Source organism: Hordeum vulgare, chromosome 5H (assembly GCF_904849725.1).
Source record: "Hordeum vulgare subsp. vulgare chromosome 5H, MorexV3_pseudomolecules_assembly, whole genome shotgun sequence".
NCBI classification, from domain to species: Eukaryota; Viridiplantae; Streptophyta; class Magnoliopsida; order Poales; family Poaceae; genus Hordeum; species Hordeum vulgare.
In genome coordinates this window covers 24,293,856-24,311,714 of record NC_058522.1, presented here as the reverse complement: position 1 = coordinate 24,311,714, position 17,859 = coordinate 24,293,856, and positions in this window count along the sequence as shown.

The following is a 17,859-nucleotide window of genomic DNA, read 5'->3' as shown; positions in this document are numbered from 1 at the left end:
AGGTCACTGGAGGCCGCGGTGCGGGCGCCCGAATGGGTCCGGAGGGGAGTAGAGGTGGAGGGGAGGGAGTAACCCGAATGGAGGGCTCACCGTCAGTGTAGGGTGGCTGGTTCGGCGAGGCTCGGTGGAGCCGTTGAGGAGGCGGCGAGGACGACGGATCCCGTGCGACGGTGGGGTTTCGGTAACGGAGGCGGTCGGAACGGAACGGAGGAGGGACGGAGGAGGAGGGGCTCGTGGAGGTGGCCGATGCGGGTCGTGGTTGGGGTGGATTGATAAGTCTCCAACGTATCTATAATCTTTTATTGTTCCAAGCTATTATATTATCAAGTTGGGATGTCTTATATGCATTTATATGCCATTCTATATTATTTTTGGGACTAACCTATTAACTCAGTGCCTAGTGCCAGTTTCTGTTTTTTTCGTGTTTTTGACCTTTTTCAGAAAAGAATATTAAACGGAGTCCAAACGGAACAAAACCTGCGGGATGATTTTTTCCATAACAGAGGATACCCAAAAGACTTGAGAACCAAGGCAGGAGGTCTCGTGGGAGGTCACGAGCCCCCTAGGCGCACCCCAAGGGGGCGCCTAGTTGGCTCGTGGTCCCCCCCTTGCCTCCTCTGCCCTACCTCTTTCGCCTATAAATTCCCAAAAATCCCGAAACCTAGAGAGAGAACCATGAAAATACTTTTCCGCCGCCGCAAGCTTGTCTACACGAGATTCACTCTGGGGACCGTTCTGGTGCCCTGCTGGAGGGGGATTCAGACACGGAGGGCTACTTCATCAACACGATTGCCTCTCCGATCATGCCTGAGTATTTAACCACATACCTTCGTGTCCATAGCTAGTAGCTAGATGGCTTCTTCTCTCTCTTGGATCTTCAATAAAAAGTTCTCCATGATCTTCATGGAGATCTATCCGATGTAACTTTCTTTTGCGGTGTGTTTGTCGAGATCCGATGAATTGTGGATTTATGATCAGATTATCTATGAATATTATTTGAGTCTCCTCTGATTTCTTATATGCATGATTTCGTATCCTTGTAATTCTCTTCGAGTTATGGGTTTCGTTTGGCCAACTTGATCTATAACTCTTCCAATGGTTGAAGTGCTTGGTTTTGGGTTCATACCGTGCGGTGTCCTCACCTAGTGACAGAAGGCGTAGCGAGGCACGCATCGTGTTGTTGCCATCATGGGTAAAAAGATGGGGTTTATATAATATTGCATGAATTTATCCCTCTACATCATGTCATCTTGCTTAAGGCGTTACTTTGTTTGTTATGAACTTAATACACTAGATGCATGCTGGATAGCGGTTGATTGTAGAGTAATAGTTGTATACAGAAAGTATTGGTCTACTTGTCTCGGACGTGATGCCTATATGTATGATCATTTCCTTTGATATCGTCATGACTTTGCGTGATTCTATCAATTGCTCGACAGTAATTCGTTCACCCACCGTAATACTTTCTATCATGAGAGAAGCCTCTAGTGAACACTATGGCCCCAGGGTCTATTTTACACATTATATATTCAGATCTACATACAAAAATACTAAAAATACCTTGTTGCACTTTTATTTATATTTACCTTTCATCACTATCAGATCTCACTTTGCAAGTAATCGTGAAGGGATTGACAACCCCTTTATCGCGTTGGGTGCAAGTTTGTTTGTCTTTGCGCGGGTTCATTGGTGCCTCATTTTGATACTCCTACTGGATTGATACGTTGGTTCTCAAACTGAGGGAAATACTTATCTCTACGTTGATGCATCACCCTTTCCTCTTCAAGGGAAAAACCAACGCAAGCTCCAGAAGTAGCATGGATACGGCGCCGGTGGTGGCCGTGGGGGTGGCGGTGGTGGCCGGCCGGTGAGGATCTGGCGGCGGTGCCACGGCTGGCCTGGAGCAGGCAGCGGGGAGGCCGCGGTGTGAGGAGGGGTGGTGGCGTAGCGGCGACGTTGCACCGACGAGGCAACGCGTGATCGAGTGGAGGGGAGGGATCGATCCGGATCCAAGGGCGGCGTGGGGGGAGCGAGGGAGGGCAGGGGCTCGGTGTGGGATGTTGGTAGGGATGGGGAGGGAGAACGAGAGCGAGGGGATGGTTCGCTCGGTGGGGCTGGTGAGCGAGCGAGGGATACAAGGGGCGCTGGGTATTGATGGTGGGTTGGGCTCGAGGGGAGCGCTGGGGTTGGGTCTGGTGGGTTTCGGGGGGAGGGTTCTGGTGGGTAGCGGCGCTAGGTGGAGAGAGAGTGAAGGGAGTTGCGGGTAGGCTTTGGGGGTTTTATACCCCCCAAGGCTAGATGGGCTAGTGGGTGGTTGGGCTGGCAGGGTGGGCCATTTTTCCCAGTTTGGCCAGGGGTTTGTTTTTCTTTTCTTTTTTTGTTTTCTATTTTTTATTTCTTTTCAATCTCTACTCCCAAAGGTTTATCGAACCAGGAGGACTCCAAGGATCAACAAGTAGGTGTCCGCTGCTCTGGCGCTAGCAGAAGACGTGGACCTGCACACACAACAAATAACTTCGCTCCCAACGAGTACAGAGAGGTTGTCATCTCTCCGGCCTTGCAGTTTGCAAAGGATCAAAACACAAGGGGGAATAGTGATAGTGATTGCAACGGGAAAGTAAATGAAAGCAGTTAATGATGGAGGTGGAAGCAATGATGGTGATATGGACGAGAGTCACATGATGTTCACTAGTGATGTATATCTCCCAAAAGACGATAAACAACTATGCTTGGGTAAACAAATTATAGTTGGGAAATTGACAGAATTATAAACGCACTGCAATGCTAATTATGCTACTAGAAAGTTAGAGGCTCAAAAGTAATGGGCAGTATGCCAAGACAAGTAGACCGTTTATTCATCAGCATCTACTTACTAATCATCCACCTTGAGATATCTATCCACAACATCTCGCTGGTATTAAGTTATGAGCCCCACCCAAAGTGTAAACTCAAAGCAATGGACAACTGCATTAACTAACTACGCGTAAGGTAAACAATCCTTGCAACCGTGGTCACAAGCACCGTCATTTTCTCCCTAGTGTCAACAGCACATCCCCGAGTCTCATGTTTCTGTCACTCAAGCTAGACATCAGAGTACGTGAACCCACAATCATGCATAACGCTCCCTCTTGGAGTTCAAGCTACTACTCGGCCAAAGCAATAAAGAGCAACGGGGAACATGCATGAATCACTAAAGAACATAATATAAAAGGATAATCAAGTATATAACTAATCACAATCTGAACATAATCTCATAATCCATCGGATCCCAGCAAACCGAGCATAGCAATAGCAGGAAAATTACATAGATGCCTTGATCATGTTGGGCAGCTCACAAGGGCTAGTCATGGAAGCACAATATTGGAGAGAAGACATCACATAGCTAATGTCATGGACTCATGGTCCAAGGAGGACTACTCACGACACATCCGGGAAGGTCCATGGCTGTGGGTCAATCCTCCCTCCGGCAGGGTGCCGGGAAGAGGTCTCCTGGCGCTCCCGATCTCGGAAGTGCTGCGGCGGCAGAACGATGGAGAAATTCGTGATTCTGGATATGATGGAAGGGTTTTCGATCGGAGGGGTAAATATAGGCCAAAGGAGGGCGTCAGAGGAGGTGGGGCCCACCCAGGCGGCCTGTGGGCGCGACCAGGGGCCAGGCCGCGCCGGGAGGTCGCCTCGGCAGCCCATGGCTCCCCTCTGGCCCATCTTCGGTGATCTGGAAGCTTCCGTCACACTGATTTTTATATATTTTTCTCGGGATTTTTGGGGCTCTGGAAATTTGGGTAAAAGCCCCTGCAAAAAAGACATCAGCAGACAGAACTGGCACTGAGTGCACTGAGTTAGTAGGTTAGTCCAAATATGTGTAAAAAGATATAAAAGTGTACCAAAACATATAACAATGTCACCCAAAATATCATGGGACAAGTAGAAATTATAGATACATTTGGGACGTATCAACATCCCCAAGCTTAATTCATGCTCGTCCTCGAGTAGGTAAACGATAACACAAATAATTTTTGTGGTGACATGCTAACACACATATAAGAACTTCAAAGTAAACCAAGTAATATATCCAATTCAAGTCAAGACAATAACAAGCAAGAGTCTATATCTAGTATTGAAATTAGCAAAGTAAGAACATAAAGGTGCAAGAGCTCTCGCTGTCCGTGACTCGAATGTCTCTAGATGGTGTTTGCGTGCAAGAAATGTGAGATGGGTTGAGAGTATAAAAATATATTTTTTTTCAATTGAGAACTCAATATACTAAACTTCACACTTGGTCTCCTTCGGAATCTTATTTTGACTCATCTCCAAACCACTAGTCAGGCACAAGTCAAAATGATCCTGTCCCTTTCGACTTTGAGCACTCATGCAATGGATGAGCGCAACAAAGATATGTTGGCACTTAGGATGGCAAAGAGAATAATGATGGGGAAGTAAGACAAAAAGGGTGTGAAAGGCTCACATCAATGAGGACAACCATAGGCAAGAGAAAGCCAAATGATAGATATGATGTGAGGAGTAGGGATTGCCATGCAAGGGATGCACACATGAGCTAAGGTAAGCTCTCCTATGTAACTAGTGGGGATGCATCCAACTTGCTTGCTCATGAAGACATATAGCTCATTTGAGGAGGCCCATCATTGGAATATACAAGCCAAGTTCTATAGTGTAAGGGTCCCCACATTGTTATGCATGAATGATAATCTCTATGTCGTACAAATATAGCAATGGAGTACGAGTGTGGATCTTTCAAAAGGAATAGTAGCGTTGCCCCCTTCTCTATTTTTATTTCTTTATTTCTTTTTCTCTTTTTTTTGCCCTCTTTGGCTCTTTCTATTTATCTCTCTTTTGTCCTCTTTGGGATCTCTTGATTTGTCCTCTTTGGGATCTTTTAATTTGTCCTCTTTGGGATTTTTTCCTCACTTAAGGGGAACACTCTATGGTTTACAAGAATAAAAAGAATATCATCACACTATATATGAAGTACTCAACATAAAGACTAATGAAAACTATCATGATGTATGCAAATGTATGCCTGTGCCAGTGTAGCAGGATATGCAATGAAACTAGCGCGTCATGTAGCAATAATAAGGTCAAGGCCCAACTATCATGCGGCTCCTCGATCAAGCAAAAGCATGTATGACATGAAGATCAAGTCATGAGATGGTGGATGTTGCATGGCAATGTATCTCGGAAAGGCTATAGAAATGCCTTAATAGGTAGGTATGGTGGTTGTTTTGAGGAAATATATAATGAGGCTTATGATGACAGAGCGTATCATGCCAAGGGTTAGGATGCACCAGCGAAGTTTGCACCAACTCTCAAGGTGAGAAAGGGCAATGCATGGTACCAAAGAGGCTAGCAAAATATGTATGGTGCAAGTGCCAACAATCGAATACTTGCATTAGTCCCAAGAACTCATACACTTATTATGAGTAACTCTCTATCTAGTTAGGAAATTCACAAAGAGACAAGTACCACGAGGAGGAGTGTTTGGGGGTTTGGTTATCCTTGCGCAGCCTCGACCCATGGTAGTGTGAGGGTACTGTATATATTCCAACCCCTCCAGAGGTTAGCGATCAATCTAGTAGCTAGAATTCTCAACTAACTTTCAGTTTTTTAAAAACACACGGAATTCCCAAAATACGACACCTATCACTAATAGGCTTAAGCTCTTGGCACCAATGGTCCAAACATTACTCAAATCAATAACTCAAAACTATTGCAAGTTACTACTATACTTAAATGGCAACCTCAGTTACCTACTCATGCAAGACACACAACTCAGTGCAACAGGCAAACTCTCTAAACAAGATAAGCATGATAACTCAAGAGAGTTCCAAAAGCAACATAAATAAAAGCTCTTAAAAAGATATAGTATGAAAACTAAGATCTAAGCATGACAGTAACTATGTAAAGATAGAGAACACACAAAAAGATAAGCATGAAAACCTATGTTGTGTTCTAGAGTGGAATGGAGCGTGTTTCTCTCCCAAACAAAGAAGGCTAGGTTACGACTTGTTATGTACAGCAAGCAAATCTAAAACAAACTAAAAATTAAAGAGCGGGACGCTCCAAGCATAGCACCTAACATATGAAGTGGTAAAAATATAGCATGGAGATGGATGAACAGATGATCGTTGATAGAGAAGGGGATGCACGGGGGCATCCCCAAGCTTAGACGCTTGAGTCTCCTTGAATTTTTCTTGGGGTGCATTTGGGCATCCCCAAGCTTGAGCGCTTGACACTTCTGGATCTTCTTTCATCATCTTCCATCGCATACTTGAAAACTCCCTTCATACGAAACTCATCATAAGCTGATTAGAGTGGTTAGTACCCATGATAAAATAATTCATTACCTACTGGAAATAAAGATTTTTCATGAAAAGCTACTGTTTCCCAAGATTACCAAAAGGTTTTCGCAAAGGAAAAGCAAGCTTAAGATTTGAAAAATGATGAAAACGCAAAACGTGGCAGAATCTGTGAAAAACAGAACAACAAGTGTAGCAAAACATATAAAAATGTCACCCAAAAGATCACGGAACAAGCAGAAATTATAGATACGTTTGGGACGTATCAACGTGGGGGGAGCGAGGGAGGGCAAGGGCTCGATGGGGGCTGCTGGTAGCGATGGGGAGGGAGAACGGGAGCGAGGGGATGGTTCGCTCGGTGGCGCTGGTGAGCGAGCGAGGGAAATGAGGGGCGCTGGGGATCGGTGGTGGGGTGGGCTCGAGGGGAGCGCTGGGGTTGGGTCTGGTGGGTTTCGGTGGGAGGGTTCTGGTGGGTGGCGGCGCTAGGTGGAGAGGGAGTGGAGGGAGCTGTAGTTAGGGTTTGGGGGGTTTTATACCCCCCCCCCCCCCCGCCCTAGGCTAGATGGGCTAGTGGGTGGTTGGGCTGGCTGGCTCGGCCATTTGGCCCAGTTTGGCCAGGGGTTTGTTTTTCTTTTCTTTTTTTGTTTTTTATTTCTTTTCAATTTCTCCCTTAGTTTTATTGAAAATAGAAATTCATTTTATTAAAATATAGAAGCTCGCCCAATCTTACTATTGTAATATTAGAGAGAGCCACAAAATGTTTGGGATTTAAATAAATCGGGTTGAAACTTTTAATAATTTAAAAGGCACTTAAGTTATTAATTTGCCTTCTACTTAAATTGATTTAGGCATTAAAACCCTTTCTTAAAATGTTGGTTTCTCCATCATAATTATCTGTGGATTATTTGCAATGTGAGGAATATTTTTGTTTTAATGTTTGAAGAATTAATTTATTTACTTAATATTTTTTTTATTTGAATTTGGCTCTGTTTTCCATCAAGTTGAAACTTTGCTTAGTTAATCTTGATGACGTGGCACATTAGGGTGAAGTAACTGTAGCCTAACTACATTGATTAATGTAGCTTAATCTAGGGATGTCACAACACTTTAACACGTGAATAGCTTGTTACTTCATCATGGGAAGTTTTATGAGATGAGCTACTGTTTATGGTTTATATTGGTGCTAGATAAAGTGATTGGAAGTATCATTGATCAAACTTGTTCACTTGCTAGCATTAACACTTCATAATTTTTTTTATCATTTACCTACTCAAGGACGAGCACGAACTAAACTAGGGGATGCTGATACGTCCCCAACGTATCTATAATTTATGAAGTATTCATGCCATGTTTACAATAATTCTATACGATTTTGGTATGATTTTATTAGAACTAACCCGACTAATGTTGTTTTCAGCAGTACTACCATGGTGTCGTTTTTTATGCAGAAATAAATTCTCGGAATGGGCTAAAAATTTACGGTGATTTTTTATGGACCAAAAGAGAACCCCGTAGCACCAGAGCTGGGCCAGGAAGTGGATGAGGAAGCCACAACCCTGCTAGATGCGACCACCCCACTAGGTCGCGCCCTTGTGGCTTGTGACCTCCTCGGGAACCTTCCTGACGTGAGACCGACGCCAAAAATTCCTATAAATACCAAAACCCGCCAAAAGAAACCTAGATCTGGAGTTCCGCCGCTGCAAGCCTCCAGAGCCACGAAAAACCAATCGGGAGCACGTTCCGGCACCCTGCCAGAGGGGGAAACCGTCACCGGAGGCCATCTTCATCATCTCGGCGGTCTCCATGACGAGGAGGGAGTAGTTCACCCTCGGGGTTGAGGGTATGTACCAGTAACTATGTGTTTGATCTCTCTCTCTGTCTCTCTCTCGTGTTCTTGTGATGGCACGATCTTGATGTACCGTGAGTTTTATCAATATAGATGAATCATATGGAGTTCTCCCTCTCTATCTTCTTGTGATGACTTGAGTTTTCCCTTTGAAGTTTACTTATTGGATTGAGTCTTTAAGGATTTGAGAACACTTGATGTATGTCTTGCGATGGGATATCTGTGGTGACAATGGGATGTTCTATTGATCTACTTGATGTATGTTTTGGTGATCAACTTGCGGGTTCCGTGACCTTGGGAATCTATGCATAGGGGTTGGCACAAGTTTTCGTCTTGACTTTCTGGTAGAAACATTGGGGCACTCTTTGAAGTTCCTTGTGATGGATTAAACATGAAGAATCTGAAATTATGTGATACATATTGTATAATCAAGTCCACGGGTACTCGAGGTGACATTGGGGTATCTAGGTGACATTAGGGTTTTGGTTGATGTGTATCTTAAGGTGTTATTTCAGTACGAACTCTAGGGTTGTTCGTGACACTTATAGGGTAGCTCATAAGATTGATCAGAAAAGATAACTATGAGGTGGTTTCGTACCATACAATAATATCTTTGTTTGTTCTCCGCTATTTGTGACCTTGGAGTGAACTCTTTGTCGCACGCGAGGGATTTATATATGATTAAACAATGTTAGTATTGTTGAGAGAACTTGCACTAGTGAAAGTATGTACCCTAGGCCTTGTTTCCAAGCATTTCTACAACGTTTTGCTCGTTTTTTTCCTATTTGTTACCTACTACCTCTTGAGCTTGCGTTGGCTTTTCCCTTGAAGAGGAAACGGTGATGCAACACAGTAGCACTAAGTATTTCCCTCAGTTTGAGTACCAAGGTATCAATCCATTAGGAGTATCAAGGGAAGTCTCCAAAGTACCTGTGCAAAAACAAGCAAACTTGCACCCAACGCTACAAAGGGGTTGTCAATCCCTTCACGGTTAACTGCAAGGTGAGATCTGAAAGCGGAAAGTGCAACAAAGTAAGAGTGTAAGGCTGAAAATATGACGTGAAGTAGACCCAGGGGCCATAGTATCCACTAGAGGCTTCTCTCATGATAGCAAATATTACGGTGGGTGAACGAATTACTGTCGATCAATTGATAGAACCACGCAAAGTCATGATGATATCTAAGGCAATGATCATACATATAGGCATCACGTCCGAGACAAGTAGACCGATAGTTTCTACATCTACTACTATTACTCCACACATCGATCGCTATCCAGCATGCATCTAGTGTATTAAGTTCATAACAAATGGAGTAACGCCTTAAGCAAGATGACATGATGTAGGGGGGTGAATTCATGCAATAGATATAAACCCCATCTTTTTACCATTGATGGCAACAACATGATGCGTGCCTCGCTACCCCTTCTGTCACTGGGTGAGGACACCGCACGGTATGAACCCAAAACCAAGCACTTCTCCCATTGCAAGAATTATAGATCAAGTTGGCAAAACGAAACCCACAACTCAAAGAGAATTACAAGGATAAGAAATCATGCATATAAGAGATCGTAGGAAACTCAAATAAGATTCATAGATAATCTGATCATAAATCCACAATTCATCGGATCTCGACAAACACACCGCAAAAGAAGATTACATCGGATAGATCTCCATGAATATCTTGGAGAACTTTGTATTGAAGATCCAAGAGAGAGAAGAAGCCATCTAGCTACTAGCTATGGACCCGAAGGTCTGTGGTGAACTACTCACGCATCATCGGAGAGGCAATGGTGTTGATGAAGAAGCCCTCCGTGTCCGAATCCCCCTCCGTTAGGGCACCAGAATGTGCCCCAGATGGGATCTTTGGGAGACAGAAGCTTGCGGCGGCAGAAAAGTATTTTCGTGGCTCTCTCCCATGGTTTCAGATTTTTAGGGAATTTATAGGTGGAAGAGGTAGGGCAAAGGAGCCATGGGGGGCCCACAAGCCTGCTAGGCGCCCCCCAGGCCGCGGCTAGGGGGCTTGTGGCCTCCCCCGGAGCCCTTTGCCTTGGTTCTCAAGTTCCCTGCGTATCTTCTGTTCCGGAAAAAATATTTCCGGAGCTTTTATTCTGTTTGGACTTCGTTTGATATTCTCCTCTTAAAAAGGTCAAAAACACGGAAAAAACAAGAACTCGCACTTGGCACTGAGTTAATAGGTTAGTCCCAAAAAAGATATAAAATGCATACAAAACATCCAAAATTGAAAAGATAATAGCATGGAACTATCAAAAATTATAGATACGTTGGAGACGTATCATTACCTTGCTTTTTTATATTTTCATATTACAAAAACCTATATCTACCATCCATAGTACACTTATATCACCATCTCTTCGCCGAACTAGTGCGCCTATACAATTTACCATTGTATTGGGTGTGTTGGGGAAACAAGAGACTCTTTGTTATTTGATTGCAAGGTTGCTTGAGAGAGACCATCTTCATCCTACGCCTCCCACGGATTGATAAAGCTTAGGTCATCCACTTGTGGGAAACTTGTTATTGTGCTACAAAACTCTGCACTTGGAGGCCCAACACGAGTCTACAAGAAAAAGGTTGTGTAGTAGACATCATTCTCCGACGAACATCTCCACTTCACTCAAAGAGAAATAGGAAGTCCAACTCATCCAGCTCTTCCGTGAGAACTATGATATCTTTGCATGGAAGCCGGATGACATGCTGGGGGGTCCCAGGGAGCTGGCAGAGGATTGCCTTCGAGTGGATCCAAAGGTCAAGACGGTGAAGGAACACCTGCGTCGCTCCTCCGTGGAGAGTCGTAGAGCAATCGGCGAGGAGATTGCTCGGCTCCTATCTACCGAGTTCATCTGTGAGGTTTACCACTCCGAGTAGTTGGAGAACATGGTCATGGTGCCAAAAAAGAACAATTCACTCCGAATGTGTATTGACTTAAAGCACCTCAATCGGGCCTGCCCAAAGGAGCACACTTCCCTCTGCCCCGCATAGATCAAATCGTAGATTTGAATGCCGGATGTGAACGTGTATCGTTCCTGGATGAGTACTCCAGGTACCACCTGATCCGAATGAATGGACCTGACGAAATAATAACAACCTTCATCACCCCATTTGGGTGTTTTTGTTACATCACGATGCCTTTTGGTGTCAAAAACGTTGGAGCTACCTTCCGGCTCATGATTCAAAAGTGTCTACGGGAACAAATCAGTCGGAATGTCGAAGCGTACATGGACAACATCCTGGTCAAGTCCACGAGAGGTTCCAACCTCCTAGCCGACCTCGCCAAAACCTTCGCAAACCTCCGACGCTTCGGGATTAAGCTAAATCCAGCCAAATGCACCTTTGGTGCACTAATATGTCTCCAACGTATCGATACTTTATGAAGTATTCATGCCAAGTTTTCCTATGTTTATAATAACTTTATATGGTATTGATGCACTTTATATGATTTATTTAGAATTAACCCGGACTGACGTTGTTTTCAGCAGAATTACTGTGCTGTTGTTTTTTGTGCAGAAAATGGAAGTTCTTGGAATCGCCCGAAACTTTTTTACGAATCTTTTTGGAACATATGAGCAACACTGGAGAAAAAAACACCACCAGAGGTGGGCTGCCACGGAGGCATAAGCCAACAGGGCACGCCTTGGGCCTCGGTCGCGCCTTGATGGCTTGTGGGGCCACGTGGATCCATTACGCGTGATTCCAACGCTGAAATATCCTATAAATCCCGAAAACCCCAGAAGTAAGGAGGGAACTTCCACTCCGCCACCGCAACTCTATGTATCGCCGAAAAACCAATCTGGAGCGATTCTAGTACCCTGCCGGAGAGGGAAAACCATCATCGGTGGCCATCTTCATCATCCCGGCAGAGGGCATGACAAGGAGGGAGTAGTTCACCCTCAAGGCTGAGGGTATATACCAGTAGCTATGTGTTCAATCTCTCTCTCTCTCCTCTCTGTCTCTCTCTCTCTCTCTCTCTCTCTCTCTCTCTCTCTCTCTCTCGTGTTCTTGAGATGGCACCATCTCAATAACACAGGCTTTGTTAATATAGTTGGATCATATGATGTATTTCCCTTACCATCTTGTTGTGATGAATTGAGTCTTTTCCTTTAAGATCTCGTCATGTTGGATTGAGCATATTGGTATGACATCACTTGATGTAAGTCTTGTGTGGTATACCCGTGGTGACATTGGGGTATTCTATTGATTCACTTGATATATGTTGAGGCATCAACTTGCGGGTTCCGGTGACCTTGGGGATCTATGCATAGGGGTTGATTGCATGATTTCATACCATGTTCTCCAATAGAAATCTTGGGGTGCTCCTTGCACGTTCTTTGTGTTGGATTGAATATGATAGCTCTAAAATTGTTTGATGCATGTCGCATAATTTACCCACGGATACTTGAGGTGACATTGGAGTATCTAGGTGACATTAGGGTTGATTTATATGTATCGTTGGTGTTATTCTAGTATGAACTCTTAGATAGATCGAACGGAAAGGATACCTTGATGTTATCTTAGTACGAACTCTTGAATAGATTGAATGGAAAGGATAGCTTGATGTTATCTTAGTACGAACTCTTGAATAGATTGATCGGAAAGAATAACTTTGAGGTGGTTCTACTACATACACCAATTTCATCTTATTGTTCTCCACAAGGTAGGAACTTTGGAGTGATTCTTTGTTGCACATTGAGGGATCCAACTATGTTAGCATTGTTGAGAGATTGCACTAGTGAAAGTATGTACCCTAGGCCTTATTTCCAAGCATTAATACAACGTTTTGCTTGCTGTTTGCCACTTCTCACCTTGTTGTTTTTATATTTTCAGATTACAAAAACCTATATCTACCATCCATATTGCACTTGTATCACCATCTGTTCGCCAAACTAGTGCACCTATAAAATTTACCATTGTATTGGGTGTGTTGGGGACACAATAGATTTCTTGTATTTGATTGCAGGGTTGCTTGAGAGAGACCATCTTCATCCTACACCTCCCACGGATTGATAAACCTTAGGTCATCCACTTGGGGGAAAATTGCTACTGTCCTACAAAACTCTGTGCTTCGAGGCCCAACACGAGTCTACAAGAATAAAGTTGTGTAGTAGACATCATGTACCAGCTTGAAAGCTACTCGGTTTCCTAGTGTCCGAACGAGATATCGACGCCGATCCCGATAAGATCAGAACCATCGTCCAAATGAGACGGCCGGAGCACATCCACGATGTGCAGAGGCTTACAGGCTGCCTTGCAGCCCTGAGCCTCTTCATCTCAAGACTCGGTGAGAAAGCTCTGCCTTTTTACCGATGGATGAAGAAATCAGATAGATTCGAATGGACAGATGAGGCGTAGGTCGCATTTGACCAACTTAAAGCTCTGCTTTCCACCAAGCATCTAGGAGCCCTTGCTCCTATACATCGCTGCCACTATCCAAGTGGATAGCACCGTACTCACCGTAGAGCATGAGGAAGCAGGCAAAACGTACAAGGTACAAAGGCCCATCTACTACATGTCCGAAGTGTTGACCCCTTCAAAAGAAAGGTATCCACATTACTAGAAGTTCGTCTATGGATCTGCCTGACAATGAATAATGTGGTCCACTATTTTCAAGATCACTCAGACACTGTCATGAGTGACACTCCCCTGGCGGAAATCGTGCGCAATCAGGATGCAACTGGCCGAGTGGCCAAATGAGTGATTGAGCTCCTACCGCTCGAGATCAAGTTTGAAGCCAAGAAAGAAATCAAGTCTCACGCCCTGGTAGACATTCTTGCCAAGTGGGTAGAGCAAGATCAGCCGTCTTCGGACGTCCCCGAGCATTGGACAATGTTCTTTGATGGATCCAAAATGCTCCATGGCTCGGGGGCTGGGGTGGTCCTCGTTTCCCCCATAGTAGATCGTCTGAGCTACGTGCTGTAAATCCACTTTGATTCATCCAACAACGAGGTCGAGTACGAGGCCCTCATGTACGGTCTCCGCATGGACATCTCACTCGGCATCCGCCGACTGATGGTTTATAGCGACACGGATCTCGTTGTCAATCATGTAATGAAGGAATGGGACATCCGAAGCCCAACAATGACTGTCTACTCCAACACAGCTAGTAAGCTGGTGAAAAACTTCGAATGGTTGGAACTACACCAGCTGCCCCGAGCCAAGAACCAAGCGGCTGACGACTTGGCGAAAATCGGGTCCACTCGGAAAATCATTTTGAAGGGCGTGTTCCTCGAGCATTTACGTGCTCCCTCGGTCAAGGAGGATACTGAAAAGCCCCCACAACCAATCGGTCCGTCTAATCCGACTGAGATACGTCCCGGCTGTGGTTGACCTCGTCCACGATCTGTTGGTCATCACGCCTGAATGGACACAACCTTATCAAGCTTACTTGATCCGACAAGAGCTCCCCAAGACCGAAGAGGAAGCCGTCCAAATCGTTCGGTGGTATAAAGCTTTCGAAGTACATGGGGACAAAATGTACAAGAAGACTCTTATAGGAGTCACCCAAAAGTGCATCTCCCCATAGGAAGGACTACAAATCCTGCACGAGATCCACTCGAGAACCTATGGACATCACGCGTCCTCTCGGACCCTAGTGGCCAAGGCCTTCCGAGCAGGATTTTATTGGCCCCGAGCCAATGAGGCAGCAAGGGACTTGGTGGAACTGTGGGTCGGGTGCCAGTTCTACAAGAACTAGTCGCACAAGCCTGCATCCGCGTTGTAAAAAATTCCGCTCACTTGGCCATTTGCCGTATGGGGCCTCGACATGGTCGGTCCTTTACGCACCTGGACGAGCGGATTCACCCACCTGCTAGTTGCGGTGGATAAGTTCACCAAGTGGTTCAAAGCTAAACCCATCAAAAACTTGGACGTGGCGACTGCCGTTAGCTTCATTCGGAACATCATTTTCATATTCGAGTCCCTCACGACATCATCACCGACAACGGGGCGAACTTCGACTCGGATGAGTTCCATGAGTTCTGCCACTCCCAGGGTACTCGGGTTAATTACGCATCCTTGGCGCACTCGTAGTCGAATGGGCAGGCGGAATGGGCGAATGGTATGATACTTCAATGACTGATGCCCCGGCTGATGAGAGACCTCAAATATGCTGTTGGCTCACGGGTAGAAGAATTACCATCCGTCATGTGGGGTATGGTAACAACTACGAATCGTTCAACCAGACGTACTCCATTCTTCATGGTGTATGGGTCTAAAGCCATTCTGCCGAGTGACTTATGTCACAATTCTCCCTGAGTGGAGCAGTACAATGAAGCTGAAGCCGAAGCAGCACGCCAAGACAATTTGGATCTTCTAGAGGAAGAGAGAGAGTTGGCCCTCATTCGGGCCACGACGTACCAGTAAGACCTTTGACGCTACCATGACAAGCATGCCAGGGGCCAGGCGTTTCAAGAGGGGGATTAGGTCCTCCGACTCGACCAACAGAAACCCCACAAGCTGGCGCCTCCATGGCAAAGTTCATTCACCATCTCCGAAGTCCTTCACAACGGAGCTTATCGACTGTACAACATTGATAACAACATGGAGGAAGCTAGGACCTAGAACGGGACCTGCTCCGCAAGTTCTACAAATAGAACTTTCCTTTTGAATCCGCTTGATTAGAAGAATAAAGTGCTTACTTTACTCATCTATCCACAGACACATCACTTCGGTGAAACACACCCCCAATGGGTGGAAACCCCTTAACTTTGAACCTATTTTCGCTTAAGGTAAAACATGCCTAGAGTGCGGGTAACCTCCTCACTCGGGGGCTTAGCTGCGAACTAGTCTTCACCTAAGTTAAAATGGTTCCAAATGGAGACAAGATCTTCGTTTGGACAACGAGATGGTCAGACCATCAACATGGTCGCAAGAACAAACATTTCTTCGTAGCGAACCTACTTCACCTAAGGTAAACCCTTCCCCGACTGATCTTGGAAGCCTCCACAATCGGGGGCTTAGCTGCAAACCCGCCTTCACCTAAGTTAAAGCAGTTCCAAATGAAGTCAAGATCTTCATTCAGACGCCAAAATAAACAAAACAATCTTTTCTTGGTAGCGAACCTGCTTTGCCTAAGATAAACCCTGCCCTGAGTGATCTTGGAAGCCTCCACACTCGGGGGCTTAGCTGCAAACCAGCCTTCACCTAAGTTGAATCGGTTTCGAACGAAGGCAAGATCTTTATTCAGACACCAAGATGAACAAAACAATCATTTCCTGGTACCGGACCCGGTTTGCCTAAGGTAATCCCTTCCCCGAGTGAGGACAGCCTCCACACTCGGGGGCTTAGCTGTGAACCAGCCTTCGCCTAAGTTAAAGAGGTTCCAAATGGGGGCAAGATCTTCATTCGGACGCCAAGACAAACAAAACAATCATTTCTTGGTAGAAAACCCGTTTCGCCTAAGGTAAACCCTTCCCTGAGTGAGGACAACCTCCACACTTGGGAGCTTAGCTGCAAACCAGCCTTCGGCGAAGTTAAAGTGGTTCTGAATGAACGCAAGATCTTCATTTGGACACCAAGATAAAAAAAACACAATCATTTCTTGGTAGCGAACCCGTTTCGCCTAAGGTAAATCCTTCCCCAAGGGAGGACGGCCTCCACATTCGGGGGCTTAGCTACGTACCAACCTTCGCCTAAGCTAAAGCAGTTCCGAATGAAGGAAAGACCTTCATTTGGGTGCCAAGATGAATAGGACAATCATCCCAAGCGGTGATTCTGCTTTCTCTTAGGCGAAACGATCCCGAGTTAGGACAACCTTGATACGTCCATTTTGCATCATGTTTTCCTACTATTATTTATGTTGTTTTATTGATAAATAATACTTTTTGGAGTAATTCTAATACCTTTTCCTCATAATATGCAAGGTATACACAAAGGGGGAGAATTCTAGCATCTGGAAATGTGGACCTGAAAAAGCTACGTCAGGCTACCTATTTTTCACAACTCCAAATGAGCTGAAACTTTACGAGGAATGTTTATTGAATATTTGAGGAATACTAGAGCAAATAAGTACCATAGGGGGCCCACCAGGTGAGCACAACCGACCTGGGCAAGCAAGGGAGCCCAGGCGCGCCCCGGTGGGTTCTGCTCACCCAGGCCCACCTCCGGTGCCCATCTTCTCGTATATAAGTCATTTTGACCTAGAAAAAAGCAGGATAGGAATTTTGGGACGAAGCGCCGCCGTCTCGAGTTGGAACTTGGGCAGGAGCACTTTTGCCCACCGGTGGAGCGATTCCGCCGGGGGAACTTCCCTCCCGGAGGGGAAAATCATCGTCATCATCATCACCAACAACTCTCCCATCTTGGGGAGGGCTATCTTCATCAACATCTTCAACATCACCAACTCCTCTCAAACCCTATTTCCTCTTCTGTTCAATCTTTGTACCGGAACTATAGATTGGTGCATGTGGGTGACTAGTAGTGTTGATTACATCTTGTAGTTGATTACTATATATGGGTTATTTGCTAGAAGATTATATGTTCAGATCCATTATGCTATTTAATACCCCTCTGATCTTGAGCATGATTATCATTTGTGAGTAGTTACTTTTATTCTTGAGGTCACGGAGAAATCATGTTGCAAGTAATCATGTGAACTTGATATGTATTCGATATTTTGATGATATGTATGTTGTGATTCCCTTAGTGGTGTCATGTGAACATCGACTACATGACACTTCACCAT